This window comes from Macaca thibetana, chromosome 1 (genome assembly GCF_024542745.1).
Source record: "Macaca thibetana thibetana isolate TM-01 chromosome 1, ASM2454274v1, whole genome shotgun sequence".
NCBI classification, from domain to species: domain Eukaryota; kingdom Metazoa; phylum Chordata; class Mammalia; order Primates; family Cercopithecidae; genus Macaca; species Macaca thibetana.
In genome coordinates this window covers 30,721,502-30,744,141 of record NC_065578.1, presented here as the reverse complement: position 1 = coordinate 30,744,141, position 22,640 = coordinate 30,721,502, and the positions used below count along the sequence as shown (strand labels likewise).

The 22,640-nt window shown below is 55.5% G+C and overlaps 1 protein-coding gene across 7 annotated transcripts in view; it reads left to right on the top strand.

The window, feature by feature from the left end:
• The first annotated feature begins 17,677 nt into the window (after positions 1 to 17,677).
• Positions 17,678 to 22,640, top strand: part of ADGRB2 (adhesion G protein-coupled receptor B2) — a 37,046-nt gene continuing 32,083 nt past the window's right edge. For all 7 annotated transcript variants that reach the window (XM_050794405.1, XM_050794397.1, XM_050794403.1 and 4 more), the window contains exon 1: positions 17,678 to 17,951. The gene's annotated coding sequence lies outside the window, so the exon portion shown is untranslated. The remainder of the gene's footprint in view (positions 17,952 to 22,640) is intronic.

Below are 22,640 nucleotides of genomic sequence, written 5' to 3'. Positions count from 1 at the left end.
GGGGGGGCAGGGCAGGAGGGAGGACCTTGGGGACTCTGGCTGAGCACAATGGCCTGTATGTGAGACCCAGGCTGGGGTTGGCAGTGTCAGAGGCTGTGTAACTGTGGGGTGGTGACTGTGTGTGTGACAGTCCCGTATCTTATAGCTCCTGTCAGGCTGTGTCCCTGGGTGTACATCAGTGCCTGTGACTTGACTCTCAGAGCCCCGTGGGTGGCTGTGCTCTCTCTCTGAGGATGTGTGTCCCCATGTGTGACAGTGTGTGCCTGTGTCCTGAGGGAGGGACCTTGCCGGGGACTTCCTCACCTTCCTGTGGACTTCCCTTGTCGTTGCCCGCCCTACCTTCCAGGGCTGGCAGTGCAGAGGTGACGAAGGTGCAGGGTGCTCAGGGTGAGTCAGAGGTCAGGCTGGGTGTGGTGGCGGGACCAAGGTCAACTTCTCCCACCATCTGCAGCCTAATATCATAGAAGCCCAGATCTGTCTATCTAGGGGAAATGGAGGAGGAAGCCACTCCTAAAACTGCGATCGAAATCTCTGAGCATGCTATAGTCACTGTCAGCAGCAGAGGCCCCCTCCCGCACTCTGCCGCTACTCTTCCATTAATCACAAGTCCTGTCCAATCTCCTCCTAATCACTGCTTCCAGGGGCCCCTCCTCTCTTGGCCACCACTGCCCAGCCCAGGCCAAACCCTCCCTCCTCCGGACATGCAGCAGCCTCCCCACCGCTGCCCCCTTGGCCCAGGTTCCACATCTGGCCTCTCTCTTATCTTCCATGCCCCATCCCCTCACCATTCTGTGTACATGACAATAAAACACAGCTTAGACCCTGTCACCCACCTGCTTAGGACCTGTCAATGCTTCACTTTGTTCCTAGGGCAAAGTGTCAGCTCCTCAGCCTGGTCTTCTGGGTCTTCCCTGGTCAGACCTCTGCCCACCCCCAGTGTCTCCCTGTTGTCCCCTCACCTAGCCAGTGACTAAGAGTTTCCAGAAGAGGCCAGGATCTCTCTTGCCTCTGTGCCTGTGCACATACCTGTTCCCCAGCCTAGAACTCGAATCCTCCCTCCGTTGGATAAAGCTTAGTCATCCTGGGACACAGCACAGGCATTACCTCCAACAGGAAGCCTTCCCTGACTGCCTGCAGGCTGGTTAGGAGCCTCTGTTTTTCATCCTGGGCTACTCCCCCACCTGCACACACACACTGCATATATTTCTAATGGCTTTTATTTCCCCCAAAAATGTATAGAAGATTTGGAAGAAACAGAAAAGTGTAAATTGAAACAAAAAATCACCCAGAATCCTCTCAGATTAACTCTCAGGTTATTTCCTTCCAGACTTCTTCAAATGAATTGATAAAACATTTTCTTTATAAAATAAAGCCCATCCTATCTGTATGGTTTTCTCTCCTGCTTTGTTTCATGTATCATTATATTGTGAGCATTTGCCCAGATTAATTCTTCAAGAACATGACTTTTAATGTTTGCATAATATCCTTATATATGGATATATGATAATTTATTTAACCAACCCTCTATTGCTAGACATTTATGTTGGTTGTGATTTTTTATAGTTGTAAATAACAGTAATAAGCATCTTTGTACCTGGTTCTTTTTAACAGCTGTGGTTATTTTTTGGATTGAGTTCCTCCAAGTAGATTAATGGGGCCAAAGGGTCTATCTGTTTTTAAAGCTCTTGACACTCCTGCCCAGTGGCCTTCTAGAAAAGTTGTTCTAATTTACCCTTTCATCAACGGAGTCTGACAGCGCCCCAGATTGCACTTTTCACCAACACTGGTGCTATCTTTAAAAAACAAAACAAAACAAAAACCTGTCTTAATTTCAACAGGTAAAACTGCATTACACTGTTGTTTTAATTTGCATTTCTTTGATTACTGGGGAGGATAAACCTTTTGGATCTCCTCTTTTGTGTCATGCATGCATCACACTGAGCTATAATTATATTTTCACATCCTGCCTCTCCCTCACCAACCTCAGCTCTGAGGGCGGGAGCTGGGACGGAGGACATCATATGCCTAGAGTACTGTGTGGATTGAATTGAGGCCTCTGGCTTCAATCTGAGCTTTGGCCTCTGGCAGACCTGGGGGTCAAGCCTAGCTCTGAGGCTTGAACTTGGGCAAATCGCCTTGCTTCTCTGGGCCTCAGTTTCCTCGTGTGTCAAGTGGGTTTGAAAGAGTACTAGACAGCCGGGCGTGGTGGCTCACGCCTGTAATCCCAGCACTTAGGGAGGCCGAGGCGGGCGGATCACGAGGTCAGGAGATCAAGACCATCCTGGCTAACATGGTGAAACCCCGTCTCTACTAAAAATACAAAAAATTAGCCGGGCATGGTGGCGGGCGCGTATAGTCCCAGCTACTCAGGAGGCTGAGGCAGGAGAATGGCGCGAACCCGGGAGGTGGAGGTTGTAGTGAGCCGAGATCACACCACTGCACTCCAGCCTGGGCGACAGAGCGAGACTCTGCCTCAAAAAAAGAAATAAATAAATAAAGAGCACTAGACACGAAGAGAAGAGTGGGGAGAGGCGTGTGAAGAGCTGTGAGCAGAGGAGTTTTTCAGGGCTAGGAGGCAGTGTTCCGCTCACATCCAGGGAGCTGACTTTGCTGAGGGAAGAGAAAATGTTCAGGACCAGCCAACTCCTCCTTCCCTGAGGCAAGATGGCGCCCAGATGCCTCTTGATTCCCAGGTGGATAGGAGCTCAGAGAAAAGTGTCCAGGCAAGACTGGGAAGGACCATGGCACAGCAGAGCAGGTTTCAAATTCAAGTTCAGCCCAGACCAGGGAGTTCCTGTCCTTGTGGTAAGTCAGCAGTGGCTCTATTCATGTGTGGCAGGGTTTTTGTGTTGTGGGCTATTGCCCACACCATTGCCTGCTATGATTTAATCACCATCATTAGTACCAACTGAACAGAGCGGGAGAGTATCTCTGCCTTGGTGGCACAGCATCTCTTCTGGAGACTGTCCCTCAGCCATGGAGAGTGTCTTGGAGACAAACCCCTGCTGGGGGCGCCCTCATCCATTCTGGCTCAGGACATATTCCAAGACAGACACGCACAATTTCTCCGCACATTACTAGCCTAATGATACTGTCGTTTGAGATCTGGAAATGAGGGGAAATCAGCTTTTTCTCGGTAATTAATGTGAGCGATGGGCCTTGAGATAGAGTAGCAGCCCCCCAAGTGAGAACCAAGCTCTCAGGCAAGTCAGCCAGGTCATCCCCCTGCCTCTAGAAAGATCTGTGTTCCATCCCCGGCTTCTTCTTCCCGACATCCCTTGGATAGGTCAAGCCCCCGCCTCTTCCCCATTGGTCATTCCTTTAGGGATCACTTTAGGGATCACCTGAGCTCTGATGGTCAGGAGGTTCTTCCTTGAGCCTGCCCACAGCCCTTCATGCTGCAGTTCAGTGTGCTCTGCCACTGCCCCCATGAGAGCTGCCTTTGCTTTTTGGGAATTCTTGGCTATGGGGGCTTTCTTTATCTCACTTACTGAAAGCAGAGGTGAAAACACCAGGGTGGGGGCTGGTGGAGGTGGGGTGCTTCAGGAGAAAACCTTAAAGGGGATGGAGGCGGGGCTTGGCTCCAATGGGCAGAGGCTGGAAGCTGACCCAGCTTTCCTTTCTGAGAGAAGCATTCACCACGTTCATAAATATTTTTCTGGGTCTCTGCCTCAGTTTCCGCACTCTGCTCAGGGGCAAATGTTTCTATCGTGTCCCTTTGTCTTCTCTCTCCATTCACTTTCGGTGCTGGGTGAAGGAGACATCAAGTAAATCAGCGCCAGGCCGCCCTTCTTTTTTTTTTTTTTTTTTTTTTTTTTTTTTGAGATGGAATTTCTTCGCTCTTGTTGCCCAGGCTGGAGTGCAATGGCACGATCTCAGCTCACCACAACCTCTGCCTCCCAGGTTCAAGTGATTCTCCTGCCTCAGCCTCCCAAGTAGCTGAGATTAAGGCATGCACCACCATGCCCATTTAATTTTTGTATTTTTAGTAGAGACAGGGTTTCGCTATGTTGGTCAGGCTGGTCTCAAACTCCTGATCTCAGGTGTTCCGCCTGCCTCAGCCTCCCAAAGTGCTGGGATTACAGGCGTGAGCCAGTGCACTGGGCCCAGGCCCTGATTCTAATCAGCTCCAAGTCGGGTGGAACAGGCAGACCCTGGCACAAAGAGCTCTGATATGGAGTGACCTGTGCCACAGAAGAAGGAGTTTACAAACAGAGCCCAGGGTAGAGAAGAATCGATACTTCCTGGGGAAATCTGGGAGGCAGAAGAGGGGGCCTAGGAGGGTGCATTTGGTAACAAAAAAGGGGTGCTGGGAAAGCAATCTGGGCAGAGGGAACAGCACAGCCAAAGGACTGGAGGTGTGAAGGAGCCTGGCATGATCTGTAAATGGCGTCTAGCTCCCAGGGAATAGGGTGGATGCAGAGGTAGGAAGGGAGAGAAAGCTGGGAGGTCTACAGCGGGTTGGAACTTTATTCTGAGAGCACTGGGGAGACATTGAGGGTTTAAGCAGGGGAGGAATAGGGGGCAGTTTTGTGCCATAGAGTGGTCACGTGGAGAAAACATGGACAGGGATGGTGGGGGGACAGGACTGGCAGCTACTGCTATGGTATCTGTGGTCCTGAACAAAGATGGTGGGTTCTAGAGATGTTAAGAGGGCAAATCAAACGAGACCCCATGACAGGCTGGAGGTGGGATGGATGGCTGCTGGTGATCCAAGATCCTGAGTTTAAGATGAGTCCCAGCACAGTCTACTCCTTCTACCCTGAAGCTGCGTTAGCTCCCAAGGCCTCCAGGAGAATATTTAAATTTCCTGGAATGACAGTCCCAGCCTGGCCCTATATACCTCTGTGACCTCAGCTCCCCTACCTTCCTGTGCTCTTGCCCATGTGGTTTCTCCATGGGAACTCTCCATGAGTTCCTATGGCTCATTCTAGCATCCAAGCCATTGTTCACATTAATTATTGTTCCCCTTCCCTATGCTGTCATCCCTCTTCCCTGCCTCCCCAAAATCTTCCCCATCTTCTCACTGAAGCGAGCCTTGCAGGCCTTAGTGCCCCTCCACCCACACTTTCACCTTCCCTCCCTTTCCTCTACCCTCTTCACTTAGCACAGGCCTGGGCTGACCATGTAATGAGCATAAACAGTTACGTAAAGATTCTACAAGGAGAACTGCAGGCCTTGGCTCAGATTAGAGCAGAAAGTTGGCTCCCATCCTCCAGTGGCCCTGACAGGACCAGGCCAGGGGAACAGTCTTGTCTGCAGCTATGTTCCTCGGCCAATGGAGCTGTTGTTATTGCTCCAAATTAGGCACCAATTTGCCCGTGTAATTGTTTGCTAATTAGCATGAAATCCTAATGTAATTAGTTGGGCCCCTTATTCGGGAGCCTGGGGAGTCAGAGGCAGTGGGGGGCCGCTGGAGCAGGGAGGGTCTAGGAGGCTGGGGAAATGGTTGTTTCAGAGAGAAGGCCCCGAGCTGCCATCAGGGCTGAGACAGGGAGTGATAGAAATTGCAGAATGTCACAGTCAAAGGGCCTTTGGAGAGGCTAGCACTTGCCAACACCTTACAGATGGGGAAACTGATAACAGATAGGGCGAGGAACCTCCTGGGAGCTGGTGGCAGAGCTGGGCCAAACATCCAGGCCATCTGTTTACACTGACCAGAGCGGTGCTCTGGCTGTGGGTGAAGGTGACATGGCCCACGGCTCTCTGGCATCTGCTTCTAAAGAAGGGAACCAGGGAGAGTGGAGAGTGGGTGGGGGTATGGTATCAGCCCACATTTTTTTTTTTTTCTTTGAGACGGGTTCTCACTCTTGTTGCCCAGGCTGGAGTGCAGTGCAGTGCGTGATCTTGGCTCACTGCAGCTTTGACTTCCCCAGGCTCAAGTGATCCTCCTGCCACAGCCTCCCAAGCAGGTGGGACTATTGGCATGCATCACCATGCCTGGCTAATTTTTGTATTTTTATTACAGACGGGGTCTCGCCATGTTGCCCAAGCTGGTCTCAAACTCCTGGGCTCAAGTGATCCGCCTGCCTCAGCCTCCCAAAGTGCTGGGATTATAGGCGTGCACCACCGCACCCAGCCCAGTCCATCTTTGAAGTAGGAAATGCAATGGAAAGAGGGCCTAGGCAGGATACCAAATTGTTAGTTAGAACTGGAGGAGCAGCGGGAACAAAGAAGAGGTTTCCAGAGCTTCTTTCTGGGGAATGACTTGGGTGCCGAGAGGGAAGATGGGGAGGCCAGAATGCTTTCCTCCGACTGAAAGGCAAATCCCCCACCACCACCCTAGGCTTTCTGCCTCTCCCCATCTCTCTGGAAAGGGTCTGGAGAAGGTGCTAGAGCCAGCCCATACCAGCTTGTGAGAGCTGACTGTTAAATTCTTGGGAATTTTGCCAGTCAGTTAACTTCACATTGGTAATGTAAATTGGCCATCATGGGAGGATTTACACCATGGAAATTGGCAAATGCTGCAAATCAGGGCTGCACTTCCCTGCCCCCAAGCCCGTTGTTAAATTGTACCAGCATACCACTGAACCTGTCTGAAATGTGATGAAATAGCCCCAGCTCTCTCCCAGGCAGCTGGGTAGGATTGGGAAGAGGAGCAGCTGTTCTCAGGACCATTCTGGGGATACCACATTAGTCACATGTTCTCCACTCCCCACTTCCCATCCCTAGCATCCAGTCTCCCCACAACTGACTCTCACACCTCAGGTTGCTCCCTCTTCCCCTCCCTGCAGTTATCCTCTGTGTCAGTTTCCAGGGTTCAATTCTCTTTACTCCCTATCATTTATATTTTAGAGTTGGGGTCTTGCTCTGCCCAATCTTACTCTGTCCAGGCAGTGATCATGGCTCACTGTAGCCTTGAACTCCTGGGCTCAAGCAATCCTCTTGCCTCAGCCTCCTGAGTAGTTGGGACTACAAGGGTGCACCATCATACCTGGCTAATCTTATTTTTTTGCAGAGAAAAAGGGTCTCGCTATGTTGCCCAGGCTGGTCTCAAACTCCTAGGCTCAAGTGATCCTCCCCCATTGGCCTCCCAGAATGCTGGGATTACAGGTGTGAGCCGCTGCACCCGGCCTCTTTAATCCCTATCTTTACTCAGATCTCTCCTGTTTCCTGGACACTGTCTCTGGATGTCCTGAAGGCACCTCAATGCAGCATGTCTAAAATAGAAATCATCGACTTCCCACAAGTCTTTCCCCATCTGAGTAAATGGCACACTCCCCCTCAGGGCCTTTGCACTTGCAATTTCCCCTGTTTGAACAGCTCTTCCTCCAAATATCCCTCACATCCCTCAGGGCTCTGCTCAGGTGTCACCTTCTCAGAGACATGTTCCTTGACCACCTTTCCTAAAACAGCCCCCATTCTCATCCACCACTTCTGCACCCTTGCTGGACACTATTTTCCCTCTTTGCACTTGTCCACATACGCATTCCATACATTTAGGTGTCTGTGTCTGCCTCCCTTTCCCCACTAGAAGGTGAACTCCACATAAACACAGCAGTTATGTGGTCAGGTTCTAGAAGTTCCTTGGCATCTTGGAACTGTTCGACTGATTGTATCTGTTCTACTCATTCAGTGCTGGATACTTTTAGTAAGCTCCCAATAAATATTGCTTGAATGAATGAATGAATGAGCCTCCATCCAGTCCCCTTTTTTAATCTTGACTCCTCAAATCTACCTTCCATTTGCCCCTGTTGTTTCTTAAACAAACTTGACTGTGATTCATTCCCATCCAAAACCCTTCATAGATCATAGATCTCTTTTGCTTTCAGAATAAAATCTACCTCTGGTTTTGCTTAGAAGGCCCTCAGTGATGTATTTCCAGCCTAACCTTCATTTCGCACATCTTCCCCCAAGCATCAGCACCACACACACACACACACACAGCCATGCACACAGCCTGGGTATACTATTTCTGCCTCTTCTGTACAGTGCTCCCTCCCTTCTTAAGTGGTCCTGCATTCTCTGACTCATTTACTTCTTTCCTTCATTCCGTCAATAAGTGTTTTAAATGGAGCAGACCCTTGGTGCCAGGCCCATAGCTGAGCATTACTGGGAGGAGTCAGCCCACACCCCTTCTCAAAATGCTCCCAATCTGGCAGGGAAGGAGGCCGTGAAACCATCATTCCATCTGTAGTTCCTCCTTTACTGTCCTTTGGACATCCTGACATCACCTCCCTGTGCCCAGCCAGTTCTCTGTGGCGGGGGTTGGGGGGAGAGCATCTCTGTGAAGAGGCAGCCCCTGACCCTTGCCTGCTTCTGGCTGTGGTGTGGCACCTGATGGAAATGACTGGATTTGGGGTCTGCTTTTTCCTGCTAACCCTTGACTGAGAGCTTCAGGGAGGTAGGATGTAGGGAGAACCACCTCGGGTTCTCCAAAGCCCATCAGAGTAGAGGCCACACTGAGTGACTCAAGGCTGCCTTTATTCTCTGGGACTTCTGAGTCTTGGCCTTCTTCACCCCACAGGGTCCAAGACCCAGGGAGAGGTGGAGTTGTTCGAGTGTGGGGTGTGCACAGACTTGCTGAGTCTCTGGGTCAGGGGGGTGTGGGTGTGTGCACTCCTGGGTGTGCACTGGTGGGCTTGTCCATGAGCCCGGTGTCAGGGGCCTATCCCAGACTCCTGTGCTGGGTCATTTGTGCCGGGCAATGTGGTGTGTCTGAATTATGGCAGTGTGTGCATGCATCTGCTCAGGGATGGCGCTGCCTCCGACCCAGGTTGTCCCTCCTGCGCTCTAGCTTGAGTCTCCAGCTCAGCCACAAGACAGCCAAGATCTCACAGTGAGCAGGCCCATTGCTGAAGACTGATGAACTGCCCCCAAGCCCTCAGCAGAGCGAGAGCGTGAAGCCAGAGCCACTCGGTCCCTCCCGCTAACGGCCCATCCTCTCCGGCCATTGCCTCCCGAGTGCCCATTAAGTGCCCGTGGGTCAGCGAGCGGGACCTCTGGAGGAAGGGGCGGGTGTGCCCAGGGCTGGCGGCGGCCCGGGGTCTCTGGGAGGAGAGGGCCATTCGCTCAGCTCCTTCCTGGCGCCCAGAGAGGGCCCCCGCTGGCGCAGGCACACAGGGGCACATAGCCTCAGGCGGGGGTTGGGGGGGGTGGGGGCGGCACCGTCCGTGGAGGGCGTGGGCTCGCTTAGCCTTCCGCATCTGCACCCCCTCGCGCAGTGCCCCTTCCGCACACTCACACACACTCATTCCTACAGCTACACACTCTAGCACCTGCAGGCGCAAACGCTTGCAGGGACACGCCACGACACAGACACCCAAGCACACACACGCATCGGCTGGAACACAGACACACAAAGGCACAGGCAGGCTCATAGACTCGTCCCTGAATCACACATAGCCCAGACTCAGATGCACACACACAGATGGGAACGCTCGCCTGCACGTGCACAGACACACGGACACACCCGCACACCCCCGCGGGGGTCCGAGCACACTCACGCCCCGGCAGACGCTCACAGACACACGCAGGGCCGGGAGCGCACACACACAGACACAGGCTCATATAGACAGACTCGGTCCTAAAAATACCCACTCGCAGAGGCAAAGACTAGCACACAAGCACGCAAAGACACACCGACAGGCGGCCCACGGACACCGCGCTCCCTGCCACACAGCCCACGCAAGAGCTCACACACGGCCTCACGGAGGACAGTCACAAAACACCCAGACACACGCCACACACGCAGGCGCGCATTCGCGGACACACAAAAGCGCCGCACACACAATCGGGCAACGCAGACGCACGCACTTGGGCCCCGGCTGCCTTTGAAATTCAAATTCGCGCTCTCTTCCGCCGCTCCCGCCCAGGCGGCCCCACACCCGCGCCGCCACCGCCACGGGCTCGGGACTCAGGACGTGGCCTGCCTTGAGCGGAAATTAAAATTCATTTCAGGGGAGACCCGCACAAGGTGTGGGAGCGCGGGCGGCTTCCGGCGGTGGGGCCCTTTGTGAGGGTAAGGGGTAAGGGCACCATAGGAGTGGGAGCCTCTGTCCCCCAATATGTGACCTTGACCCGGTGGCTGTGCAGCCTCAGGGTTCCCTCCGGAGGGGGACCTCCAGTGGAAAGTCAGGCTCCAAGCTGGCCAAGCTGGTTGTAAGGGAGGGCCCGATGGAGGATTCAGCCTGGGAATAGGAGGGGGTGGCGGGCTTCCAGGGAAGGATTAGTTGCCAAAGTCTCCAAAGACAAGAATCCCAGGGCCACATGCACCACAGTGGATCCAAACCCCTCATCCAGACACAGATATAGGACACCCAGAGACACACACCCAACAGTAACACACAGAAGTTGAGGGCCTGCCAGCACCGCCAGGCACACACAGAGACACGCACGGCAGGCTGGCATAGACACATACCACTGACATGCAGACGCGGTCACATTTGGGCCTGCAAATGCCAGGCACCCTGACTCACCAAAGGCACAGACACACACAGGCCTGCAAACACTTTCCATACACACACGTTCAAGCACACACCGAACACAAGGAAACATCGCACTCTGGTTGCACACAAACTCCAATAACACGCAAATGCTGCCCTGTCAATACACCTCACATTCGTCCAGACACTGAGTGGATGCCAAACCCCAGCATCGTAGGTGTGTATGCATTCTACGCCACACACAGACAGAGAAAGAAATGCACGAACACACCGCACACCCTGCAAACAAAGGCACACACACGCACATGCAGCAGAGATCCCAGAGCCAGGTCCAGGCTTCTGACGTACAAAGCCTAGGCAGACAAACACGAAACCTGCACACAGGCACGCCATATACACACACAGACTCTCCCCCTACACATTGACGCACACAACCACCCACACGTGTACCGGAGCTCAGCCCCACTCACTCCCACTCTGACACACAGAACACTCACTTGGCGAGGTGCTCCAGGGCCCTCCCCTCCAACTACAAGGCTCCGGAGCCTGACACCCCTACCCCCGCCCCATCCACAGGCTTCACCCCCAAGCCTGGGACCCTCTGAGGTGAGAGTTGCGCCAGAGTTGGTGGTGAGCCAGAAGCAAGCCCCGCAACCCTGCAGTGATTGCTTTATTGCCAGCATGAGTTGATGTACTTTCCTCTCCAGCAAGAGGGACAGATGTCCTCCTGGGGTGTGTCATCGTGTGCTCCTGTCAGTAAGGAGTGTGGTTGTGCCAGCCAGAGAGGCATATAGGTGTCACTGGTCCTGCATTCCGTCCTTCTCAGCACCCTCAGCAACTCTGGTTGCCTCCCCCAAAACCTAGGTGTCCAGCCTCAGCCTCTTCTAGCAGGTGTCAAGCTCTGGGAGTCAGACCCCCACCAACCAAATCTCTCACCCCGAGGGAGCTGGTCTTCTTTAGATCAACTCTAATCCCGAAATAATTTTTTTCAAAAGTTGGTGCCTGGTGTGTCCTCTGGGAGGTGGCAGGGAGGACCAGGCCGAGGCAGGATGAGGCAGAACTGAAGCAGGGCCTCTAGCAAACCCTGAATGGGGTAGAGGCCTGGCTTTTGTCTCAGCCTCTCTGTAAAGCAGCTTCCTCATCTGTGAAATGCGGGTGACCAGACTGATTGCAAGGGTTGTTCTGAGGGCTCATTTGAACAATAGGTGAAGAGCAGCTGGCACAGTGTCTGCCTACAGAAGGGCTTGGCTAGATGAGCCAGTGCCTCCAAACCTCTAGGTCCCTGCACCCCTGCCTGCTAAGCCCATGTGTCCTGCTTGGCACAAGCCCAGTTCAGCAGGATCCAGGTGGCACAGAGCCCAGGAGAGAGGACCTGGGGCATCCCAGGCAGTGGAACACACTGGCCTTCCCCCACTGCCAGCGTGCCCCATGCCTGCTGAGCGTGTCCCAGCCCCTCCCTGAGGGATGCTCCTCACCCCTGCCCATGGCAGGAAGCTGGGAGCAGCTCCTCAGGCGCCTCTGCCCCTTGCATATCCACCAGCCTCAGGGTGTGGGTACAGGGTATGGTGCTGTCATCCCCGGCTGTCTGGAATGGCTGCCAGGGCTCATTGACCTTAAGGCCTACAGCAGGGGAGTGTGGGATTAGACCTCAGAAGAATTTACCAAGGGGGAGTGCCTGGGCTCCCTCCTGTAAGGGACTGTGTCTGACCTCAGTCTAGAGCCAGAGGTGATGGGACTAATAAATAAGCCAGACGGATCCCCACTGGACCAGAAAAATGGAGGGGGCTTGTGTCCTAGAGTTGTGTGTACGTGGTTATTTATATACTTGTGAATCCCAGTCCAGTGTATATGTTGATGGGCCAGCAACTGTGTCAGTGTGTAGATATGGCTTTATCTGTACATGCAGGGTGTGTGTGTGTGTGTGTGTGTGTGTGTGTTTACACAGACATGGAAGGCTGAAAAGGAAGAGGAACTTCCAAATAAGGAGAGGAGATGCTGCAGAGAAGTGGATCCAGATTCAGTTTCTCTGCAGGGATCCCCCCGCCACACTGTCCCCATCACACTGGCAAAACCTTGGCTCCTGCCTCCTTATCTGCAATGATCTCAGCAGATAAAAGCTCCTCCTGGTACACCTCTCTTCCTTTGGGGGATGTGGGGGTTGCTGGAAAGGTGTTAAGGTCAGGGCCCCAATTCTGAGTGATCTCCGTGTTCCCAGAATCTGGAACAGCCCATAGCCCTAGTAAGTCTGAAAGGGGCCCACATTCATGCAGATAGCGTCTACATGCAGATGACATCTGGGCATAGCACTGTGTGAGACACTTCCTCTTTTTCATCTGACGTGACCCGCATCAGCTCTGCTAAATTGGGATCATTGTTTCCATTTTACAGAAGAGAAAACTGAGGCTTGGATATTATAAGTGATCTGCCCAAGGTCACACAACTGGTGAGGGACAGAAGTAGGAATCCAGATCTGTGCGGCCTCAGAGCCTGAAGTCTTTTGGTTCATCACATGGCAAACTGTGAACCAGTGTTTTACTGCACAAACATCAGTCAAGAGTTACAGATCAAAAGCTCTGTGAGGGCAAGGTGTCTGCTTGCCATTTCACCATTCATTCGCTCAGCAAATATTTGCTGACTACTTACCTTGTACCTGGTGCCGGGTGTCACAGACCCCAGCTATGAAGGGATGGACAAGGTCCCTGACTTCACAGAACTCACAGTCCAGGGGGACAACAGGTGACATGTGTGTAAATAAACAACATATTTTCAGAGCAATGAGTATTGCCAAGGAAATGTAACAGGGGTATGGGATGAAGCAACTGGGGGTGGGGTAGGGCTATTTTAGAGGTGTGGTCAGGGGAGGCTCCCTGGAGGAAGTGATGTTGAAGGTGAGACCTTCTTGATAAGGGGTCAGCCATGGAAATTGCTGGGGGAAGGGTCTGGAGTTTTCTAAGAGCAGCAAGGAGAACTGTGTGGCTGCAGCATAGTGTGGGGCAGGGGGAGGGGACTGGAGATGGGTCCGAGAGGCTGCTAAGGGCCAAGCTCTGCAGGGTCTGGAAGGCCACATTGTCAAGTGCAGTGGGAAGCTACTAGCAGGCTTAAGAGGTGCCCTGATTTACACTTTTAAAGAGATGGCTCAATGGGTTCCAGGAGAATGGACTGGGGTGGGGGAGGTAGGAGTGGAAGCCCAGAAATTAAGTAAGGGAGAATCTAGGCATTGGATGATGGTGGCGTGGACTCCCCTGTTGGCAGTGGGGATGTAAAGAGTGGATAGATTTGGGATATTTTGGGAGGTAGAAGCAACAAGACTTGCTGATGGCTGGGATCCCAGTGCCTAGAACATAGTAGACTCAATAAATATTTGTTGAATAAATGAATAAAGGTGCCAGGCTCTATATATACTTGTGTGTACCCTCTGGTATGAGGCATGTATGTAAAGATCACCCAAGACCCTAAAGGGCTGCTCTATCCTCTGCCCTAGGGGCCAGGGGCCAGAGAATGCAGGTGCTGCTCGAGGAGTTGCACACAAACCAGGCATTTCGGAAGATTTGGCTAGGGAGCAAGGCATCCTCCCTTCTTTCCCCAATCTGCAACAGCAATAAAATGACAAACACCCAACCTGGGTTGCCCCAGGCTCCTAACCCCTTTGGCATCTGCAGCAGGAAGGATGGAAGCTAGACATGAAGTATTTCCCACAGGCAGAGAGGGCCAGTCCACCTTTTCCAGGATGGCCCCCAGGATGCATGCCATTCAGAGCTCTCAGGTGCTGGTCATAGGAACTCTGGGGCAGAAGATTGTCACATGGATATAGGTGTCTTTAGGGACAGGTTATGAGCGCCTGATAGGTGTCTGGGGTAGGGGTGAGACTGGAAGGAGACCTTGGCACCCACAGCTTTGGGTGGCCTAGTTGAATGGCAGTGGTGAACAGGGCTGAGTGAGGGGTGCTCCTAGGTCCCACTGGCTGGAAGGAAACCTGCCTAGGCTCTGGGCCAAATAAATCATTGGGAAGGGAAGAAGAACATTTTCTCATCTGTTTAAAGGGCAACGAAGCATAGCAGCGGCCGGCCCAGCGGGAGGCAAGGCTGAGGCCAGGCGGGTGAGGCCAGGGCAGCTCCCTTCCTCCACACACCATCCTCTCCTGAGCAGCCCCACCGGCTTAGGCCTTGAGGGTTGTCTGCCTTCCAACTGGGCCATTGATGGTTGCTATTGTTGACAAAAATATTCATTAATTAGTAATAAAATAATTACTGACAAAGGCCCCTTCAGGGACATAACCCTTGCTAATCCATCTTTTATCTCACTGGATCCCAGGCTGAGATCATTTATACCATTTCCCAGATAAGGAGACAGAGGCCCAGAAAGCTGAAGGGACTTTCTCAAGGTCACCTAGCATGGCAGGGTGACAGCAAGGCAGTTGGGTCCCCATAATCCCATCAGAGGTTCCAGAGGGGGCCCCAATGGGACTAAAGGGCTGAAGTCATTGTTCTTGGTCCAGCTTAGGGGGTTCAGGGGGATGTCCCTTTATTCTGCTCAAGCGCTCTGTGCTCAAGCTCTGGCCGGTGCCCCTTCCCATGCCCAATCTCTGCTCCAGGCTCCCAGGAGGCCCCTCCTGGGGCTAAGACTTGCTCTCTTCACCCCCGCCTGAGCTTCAGAGAAGTAATTTCTCTTCAACCAGCTGGATTTGAATATGGAAACGATTTGTAATTACACCAAGTCCTCCTGGGCGGCCTTATTACCAGAGTGAGTCTGGAAGGGCAGGAGCTCATGGGAAAGGAGGTGGGGAAACCCTGATGCGGAGAGGTGCCTCCAGGAAGAGCCTTCCAGAGGTCAGCCTAGTCTCGCTTGCTCACTCCTGTACAACCCCGGGGAGGTCCTGCTGTCCCCACACAGCTCCCACAGCCCCCTTTGCCTTGCTGACCTCCCCACCTTGCCCCTAGTGAGCCCCCAGGTATGGGACACCATCTCTGTCAGTCCCTCACTCTGTCTTCCTATCTTTCCTTGGGCGTACATTTTTGTGGCTGATGGAAGGGGTCAAGAAGTCAGAGGGCTACCGAGGAACAGAGAGAGACAAAAAATGCTGCAGTCCATCTGGAGCCAGTCCCTCCCATCACCTCTCACCCAACTGCATCCTGGGGAAGAAGGAGGGGGTCCTCAGGGATCCAGCTGCATCACATCTGCAAGAGACCTGCCTGGGTTTCTCTGGGCTCCAGGTCTCTAATATGCTAATAGTCATGAATATTCATAGAGAGGGAAGCAAGCTCCCTGTGGGAGAGGAGGGGGCTGGAGCTTTGGACAGGGTCCTGGAGATTTCTAAGGGGCTTGCATCCTTGTGGGCAATCCATGTCTGCACCATTTTCCCCACTTTTGCCCACCTCCTTGAAGCCCCAGTCTCAGCTACCTCATTGCCCCTCCCAATGCCCATGTAAGGAGGGGGTCCAGATTTCCCACTGCCCTGGGGTGGCTTTCAACACACTTTGCAGCTGGCAAGGCCTGCCTGGCCTGGCTTTCACATAGCAGCTGAGCCTTGAAACCCAGAGATGTCTGAGTGTGTTTGAGGGTGCCCAGCAAACCCTAGGAGCCTTGCTTGCCAGTGCTAGGCCCAAGGCATGGGTCTCCTTGGGCATCCGCAGGGAAAGGGAAGGTGCCGGCCCAGCCCTCCTCCCTGCCTCATAAGGCCTCATAAATTCTCTTAAGGTGACAGGTGATATTCCTTCGTCGTCCCTTATTACCTCCTTCCATTAAAGTCGATAATCTCTCACAATCACTCACAACAAATGTCACTGAGGCTGCTGGAGGTGGGAGGGACAGAAGGAGGGAAAAGAGGGTGGTTCTCTGCCTCTTCTTGGTACTGCCCCTGGGAAGAGGTAGGCTTTTCTCTTCTTGCCCCATCTCGAGGGCGACACAACTCAAGGAGCATCCATGGAGAGGTGGGGTTGTTATTTGCTGGAATGAGGACTTCTTTGCCCTGAAAATTTGGCCCTTCCTGGCCAGTGAACCTTCAAAGAGTATGGTCCTGAAACCATCCCATCCTCATTGCAAAGCTGAAACCATCCCACCCTTATTGCAAAGCTGCCCCCTGCTGGTTTCTCCTCTGACCAAAGTCGCGGGATTAACCTACTTGTGTTGGCTGCAGCGGTATATTAGCCTACCTTACTGAGGGCAACATGCTCAGGCCACAAACCCCCTGACTGGGGCCCTGAGCCATGGGCATCTCCCTGTGTACCGCCTGAACCACGAGGGCTCAGGCCCCACCCAACTGTTTCTGGGCACAGTGCCAAGATGGGGAAGGGGTGGGTCTGTACATCTCTGCTGCTTCTACACAAGCAGATGCAACATGGGGGCGCCCCTGGCACAGGGAAAGGCACTTGTGGGAATAGACAGGGACTCAGGAAAACATGTAACACACTGCACACGTGTAGCATCCCCGTGCCTAAGGACGTGCAACATTGCAGTTTAAGTATGCATCAAACATGTCACATTGCAGTATACATATGTGGCTGCTACATATGAGTTACCCACAGTCCTCAGCACACATGTGGCACCTGTAAGCTTGCATACATATAGCATCCCTGCGCACAGGAACAAGCAACATGCATTCAGGACTTGGGCACATGTTAATACACCGTGCATGTGTGTAGCACTTGCATGCACCTACCCAGGCAACATGGTAGTGCACACTTAGGGCACCTGTATGCATATGCAAAGTTCAGTGCACATGACTGGCACCTGCATGCACAGGGGCATGCAATATGCAATGCACATGGGAAGGTGAGCAAATGCTTCAGCCCGCAGGGCCCAGGAGACCCTGGCGGCGCGACAAGACTCCGGCATGGGTATAGCTGGAGGGGCGTCGCGGATCGCCTCATTCTGCGGTCCAGGAGGCAGCGGGCGGGGCGGGGGCTTACCCAGGGCTTCTCCCGCGCCGGCGCCTGGGGCCCAAAGCGGGGAGGTGGGGGGCGCGATCGGCTCGGCTGGCGCTGTTCCCCCTTTAACAGGAGGCGGCGCGCGTCGCCCCCGCCCCCCGCCCCTTCTCCCGCGGCTCCTCGCGCCCGGCCCGGCGCGCGCCCCCTCCCGGGCCCGGCCCGCGCAGGCGCCGCGTCCCGCCTCGGCCGTCACTCGGCCCGGCGCGCGCTGCGGGCAGCGGCCGGAGCGGCCGGAGGAACCGGGTTCGGCGGCAGCGGCGGCGGCGCTCAGAGACCGAGGAGGATGCGGCACCGGCTCTCAGAGCTCGGGGCTGCGGCCGCCGCCCGCAAATAGGAGGCGGCGCGCGGCGCGGGCGGTGCTCGGGGCGGGGGAGCGGGGGGCGGCGCGGCAAGGAGGCGGCGGCGGCGGCGGCGGCGGCGGCAGCAGCCCGCGCCCGGCCCGGCGCCCGCCCGCCCGCCCCGCGCTGCTCCACGGAGCCTTTTCTGCACCCGCTGCCCGGGAGAGCGGGAGCCTCGGCCCTCCGCGCGGCTGCAGCTACCTGCCCTGCGCCCGGCCCAGTCCCCGACTTAGGGATGGCAAACTTGCGCCCCGTGGCCGCCCCCGCCAGCGCCGGCCCCCGCTCCTGCTGCTGACGGCGCCCAGGTGAGTGCTCGGCCCCAGACCCCGACCTGGCCTCGCACCGAGCCCTCCCGGCGCGGTCCCGAGTTTCCGCACCGGCCCGGACTCAGGGCGCTCTCCCAACCCGTCTCTGCTGAATTCTCCCCCAGCCCGAACTGAGTTCGTTCAGCGTTCGCCCACCCCCATCTTCTGGGGGACTCCCAAACCTGGGGCCGAGGCCCCCTTAATCGCTGGTGAATCTCTAATCTCGGCCCCCCTTCCCCCAGCCTGGACCGACCCTCTTACCCATCTATGCTAAAGTCTCCCCTTCCAGAATTCTGACACAGACCGTGGTTGCTGTCTCGAGTCTTTCCCTATCTCGGCCTGGATCCGGGCGGTGCGCCCCCCACCTTTATTAGAGGCCCCCCCACATTAACCTGCAGCTCAACTGTGTCTCCCCCTCCATCTCCCATCACAGTCTGAATGCTGGACGCTGCTCCTCTCCTCCACTTCATCTCTGCCCAGAGTGTTTCCTGTCCCCATCCATGTCTGCCCATAGTTTCTACCCTCCCCCGCGCCCGTACCCTGACCATGCTTCTTCTCTATTTCTGCCCCTAGTGCCCCCTCCCCCATATCTGCCCAGAGTCCCGCCTTCCCTCGCCAATCTTGCTGCAAGTCCCCTCCCCCCAGCTTGAAATTGGGGCCGTGTCCCCCGTGTCTGCTCCGCGCCCCCTCCCCTCCAGCTGAGATCCCGACTGGACCCGCATCCCTGACTCCTGTGTCCATCTTTGGCCGGAGTCTATCTGTCCATCCCCCATCCCTATCCTCCCACCCCTGGTCATAGAGCTGGGCACCAGACGCACCCTCCCGCAGCCCCAGGGCCGGCATGATCCGGAGGGGGTTGTAAGCTGTGAAGTTGGCGGCCACTCCCGCAGTCAGCTCGGTCTGAGGGCACAGCCGGGGGAAGTCCTCCTCGCCACGGCCCGCGCAGAGCGGGCGACGGGTCTGTTGTCCGCGGGGGGGAGGGGCGCCCGGGCCGAGAGATGCCGCCTGCCTGCCCGCCTCGCCAGCTGCCGGCCGGGTCCCTGGGCGTCCTCTGGCGCCCCCTGCCCGAAGCCTGGGACCCGCCACCCCTTCTCCCGTGGGCAACCCCGGGTTTCCGCAGCCAGAGCATCAGCGGTGGCTGCAGGACTGACGCTGGGAAGTCCCTGGGGAGAGGAGATTGGTGGGCCAGGCCAGGTGCCTCCTTGTGCTAGCCATGCCCAAACACTGCTGGTTGTCAGGCCATATGTTCTGGGGGGTGGGATGGGTTGGGGTGGAGTGGAGGGCTCACCCCAGCAGCAAGTCAAGAGTCCTTTGAGCCTTCACGCACAGACCAGCAGGATTGGCCGCGGGCTCCAGGACGCCTGATTGGGCTTGTTTGTGCTTGGTCAGGTGTTGCCAGGGAGCCTCTACCCCATGGCATTTCCCATGAGGTAAGGGCTGGCTGGGGGCAAAGGTGGGCTGTGCCTGGCTTGTGCATGGAGTCGGTTGTGGGGGAATCCACCTGACCCTGGGACAGAGCAAGCACCTGGGGAGTATCCTGTGCACTGCTACTGGGGTGAGGGGCAGTGTGGACTCTGTGCAGGATATGTCCTGGTGATGGTACTGGGGAGGTTAGGGAGGGTCTTCTCTGGACCAAGATTGAGACAAGAGATCTTCCCCTCTTCTTCCCTCTCTCCTCCTTCCGCTCTCTCTTCTGCCCCCTTTCTGTATCACTCTTCAAAAGGACATGTCTAGTCTGGGGTGTGCGTGCGTGGTCTGCATTTCTGTAACACAAAGTGAGGTTCCATCTGGTCTCTGCCCCCATCCCTCCCTCCCTCCCCACCCCCAGGTAATGAAGCTGAGTAAGTAGTTAGGAACTCAGCTTTCAGTCAGACAACCTATGTTCAAAAGCTATGTGACATGGGTAAGCTACTTAATCTTTCTGAGCCTCAGTTGACCCTCTATAAAATGGGTCATTGATCACTGCCTCATATAGCTGTTGGGAGAATGAAGTTAGGTTGTTTGTATAGAGTGTCTGGCACCTAGCAATGTTCAATAATGATAGGGGTGTGGGGCTGTTTCTGTTCAAGGCCAAGGTCAGGCCCCTCTCCACTCCACTCCTAATCCCAAAAGAGAAAAATGAAAAATAGGTTCCAGTGCCTTCACTCCAACCCCCAGTATAATAAAGACAGAAACACCTTTAGCCCCCAGTCCCCTCTTCCCCCACAAAGTATGGGTGCAGGGGGAGCCAGTGACTGTCAGTTTCCCTCATCTCCTCCTTGGTCCTGCAACTTCCCACTATATTTCTCTGGAATCAGCTGTGGCCAGAGGGGTATTAGTGAAAGCCAGGCCAAGGTCTCTGGGGTCTTGGTTCAAGTGTAGAGGCTGCAGAGGTGGGAGAAGTAAGAGAAGAAACCCTAGTCAGAGTCCCAGAAGGCAGGCAGCCTGTTAGGGGTAGCCAGGTGGGAAATCACTCAGCCATAGAAGAGCCTCTCCCCTCCCCCAGGAGGTCAGACACCGTCAGGAATTTCCCAGGGCCCTTCACCTCGGGTCAGAGTTAGCAGGGCCACCGGGCCTGAGGGCCTGAGGAGTTTGAAGAAACCTGGCTTTGGCCTGAGTGGCTTGGGGGAAGAGAAGGTGGCGCGGAGGAAGGGGACTCGAACCTGTGATGGCTGGAAGTCCTCTGGGCAGTGTGGCCGGACCTGGGTCCCACTGGGGAGTGGCAGCCTCCTCGTCACCCGCCTGCCCCGGCAGCCCTGACATTGGGGAACAAAAGCATTCGGTTCCTGTAGCAACGGCGGCTCCAGCTGCTGCAAAGTTCCGGGGAGGCGGGCGGAGGGCGGCTGAGTCACCGCCCCCTCCCCCGCCGCCCGCTCGGCACCGCCCCCAGGGGCTGAGGGCTGCCCCTTGTCCCCCTCCCGGTTCTGCCCGCGTTTTCCTGCTTAAGGAGGAACCCCCTCCCCCAAGAGAGCGACCCTCTCTGGCAGTTGGAGCGGCGGGGCTGCACAGAGGGGGTCGCGCCCTCCCCTCGGCCCAGTCCCCCAGCTCCGGAGGCAGGATGGAGGGTGTGCGCCCCCCGGGGCGACAGAGCTCTGGGAGAGCAGCTCCTGAGGACCCTGTCCTCGGGTCCGAGCACTGGCAGAGGACCCGAAGGCATCGAATGGGGGTCCCCGCCTGCGTGGCGGCCTGGGCAGGGCCAGCGGCGAGCGCCCGGGAGGCGGAGGGTGAGTGACGGGCAGGCGAATTGGAGCTGCCAGGTGGATAAACGCGACGGATGTGCGCATCGCCGCGCCCCCTCCCCCGGCTCGCCCCTCCCCCGCCACCCAGCGTCAAATGGGAGTCATCCCGGGAATCCCCGACCGGCCCTGGCCCTGAGACACCCCTCTCTTGCTGCTCTGCCCCTTACCCCACAGTATTGCCTTGGCCCTTTCAGCTGCCGAAAGCCTTGAATTCCTTTATTGGTGCAGAAGGGAAGCTGGGGAGCCCTGAGGGGTTGAAAGAAAGGGGATTGAGTGCGTTTGGGCAGAGTGGGATTCTTGGGCTTGCTGGGGTCAGGGGCATGTGGTGAAGGCAGCCCCCAGCCCCCTAGAGGAGGGGTCTTGGGTAGGGTTAAAAGTGAGAGGGAGACTACTCCAGTCAGCTCCTCACCCATCTCTCAGGGAGGAGGCCTTTTGATCCTCCTATCAACCACCTCTGGCCCAGGAAGTTCTTCCTCAGAGCTGACCTTAGTACCTCTCCTCTCTAACTCTTGTGCAGGGATTGGTCTGTGGTCTTCCTGGGTTTGGAGGTAGCCAAGCCACTTAGGGTTCAACCCAAAGAGCCTTCCCAGAGGCAGTGCCCTGCACCTCAGCAGGCAAGAGGATAGCGTTTATGAGGTCCTGAATAGACAGAGAGGAGACAGGGCTGTGGGCCAGGCTCTGTGTTGGGAACTTGTTGGGAGGCTGATGAGGTGTCTGCCATCCTGAGGGCAAGGCTCACGGTCTGCATTGCACAGAGAGGGAAACTGAGGCTCAGGGAGGTTAATCATGACTAAGAGCCACTTGGGCTGCCTGTGGAGACAAGGATCATCCTTCTAGGTCCCCTTCCCGGGGTGGCTCCGGGAGAGGCCTCTGGGTTGTCAGTGCTCCCAGGAGGACAGGCCTGGCTACACACAGGCAGGAGGGTCTTTAATGAACCAGTGGCTGTCTGTGACCCAGCTTGGAATTGGGTCTTTGCCTTATTTTGAATGATGGGGAGTGATACAAAAAGGTGCCCCAAAAGGTCTTATGCCGCAGCCGACACAGTGAGGGTCGCGCATGTCCAGGATGAAATCCCAGAATGAGCGTGAAGGTGTCTGAAGGAGACTGAGGGGAGGGGGGTTTGGGTTGGGTTAAAAGTGGCTCCGTTCTGGAGAAGCCAGCCTGTGGCTGTGAAGGATGTGGACCTTGTGCTTCTTGATGGGGCGGGGCTGTGGAGTAGGGAGCAGCAGCCCAGGAGCGGGGTAGGGGAGGGAGCCCCAGCTTCAGACACGCAAAGGAAGGCCCCGCAGAGGATCCTGCCTGACACTTAGCTGTCATATGCCGAGCCTCAGAGGGCCAGATACTCATGTATGTTCTCACTTGAGAATGCGTGTGCACCTCTGTGCATGTGTACACGTGTGAGCCTCTACACCCCTGTGTGTGTGTGTTCACTCCTGAGTGCACATGACAGCATGAATCTGTGGGTTTCACC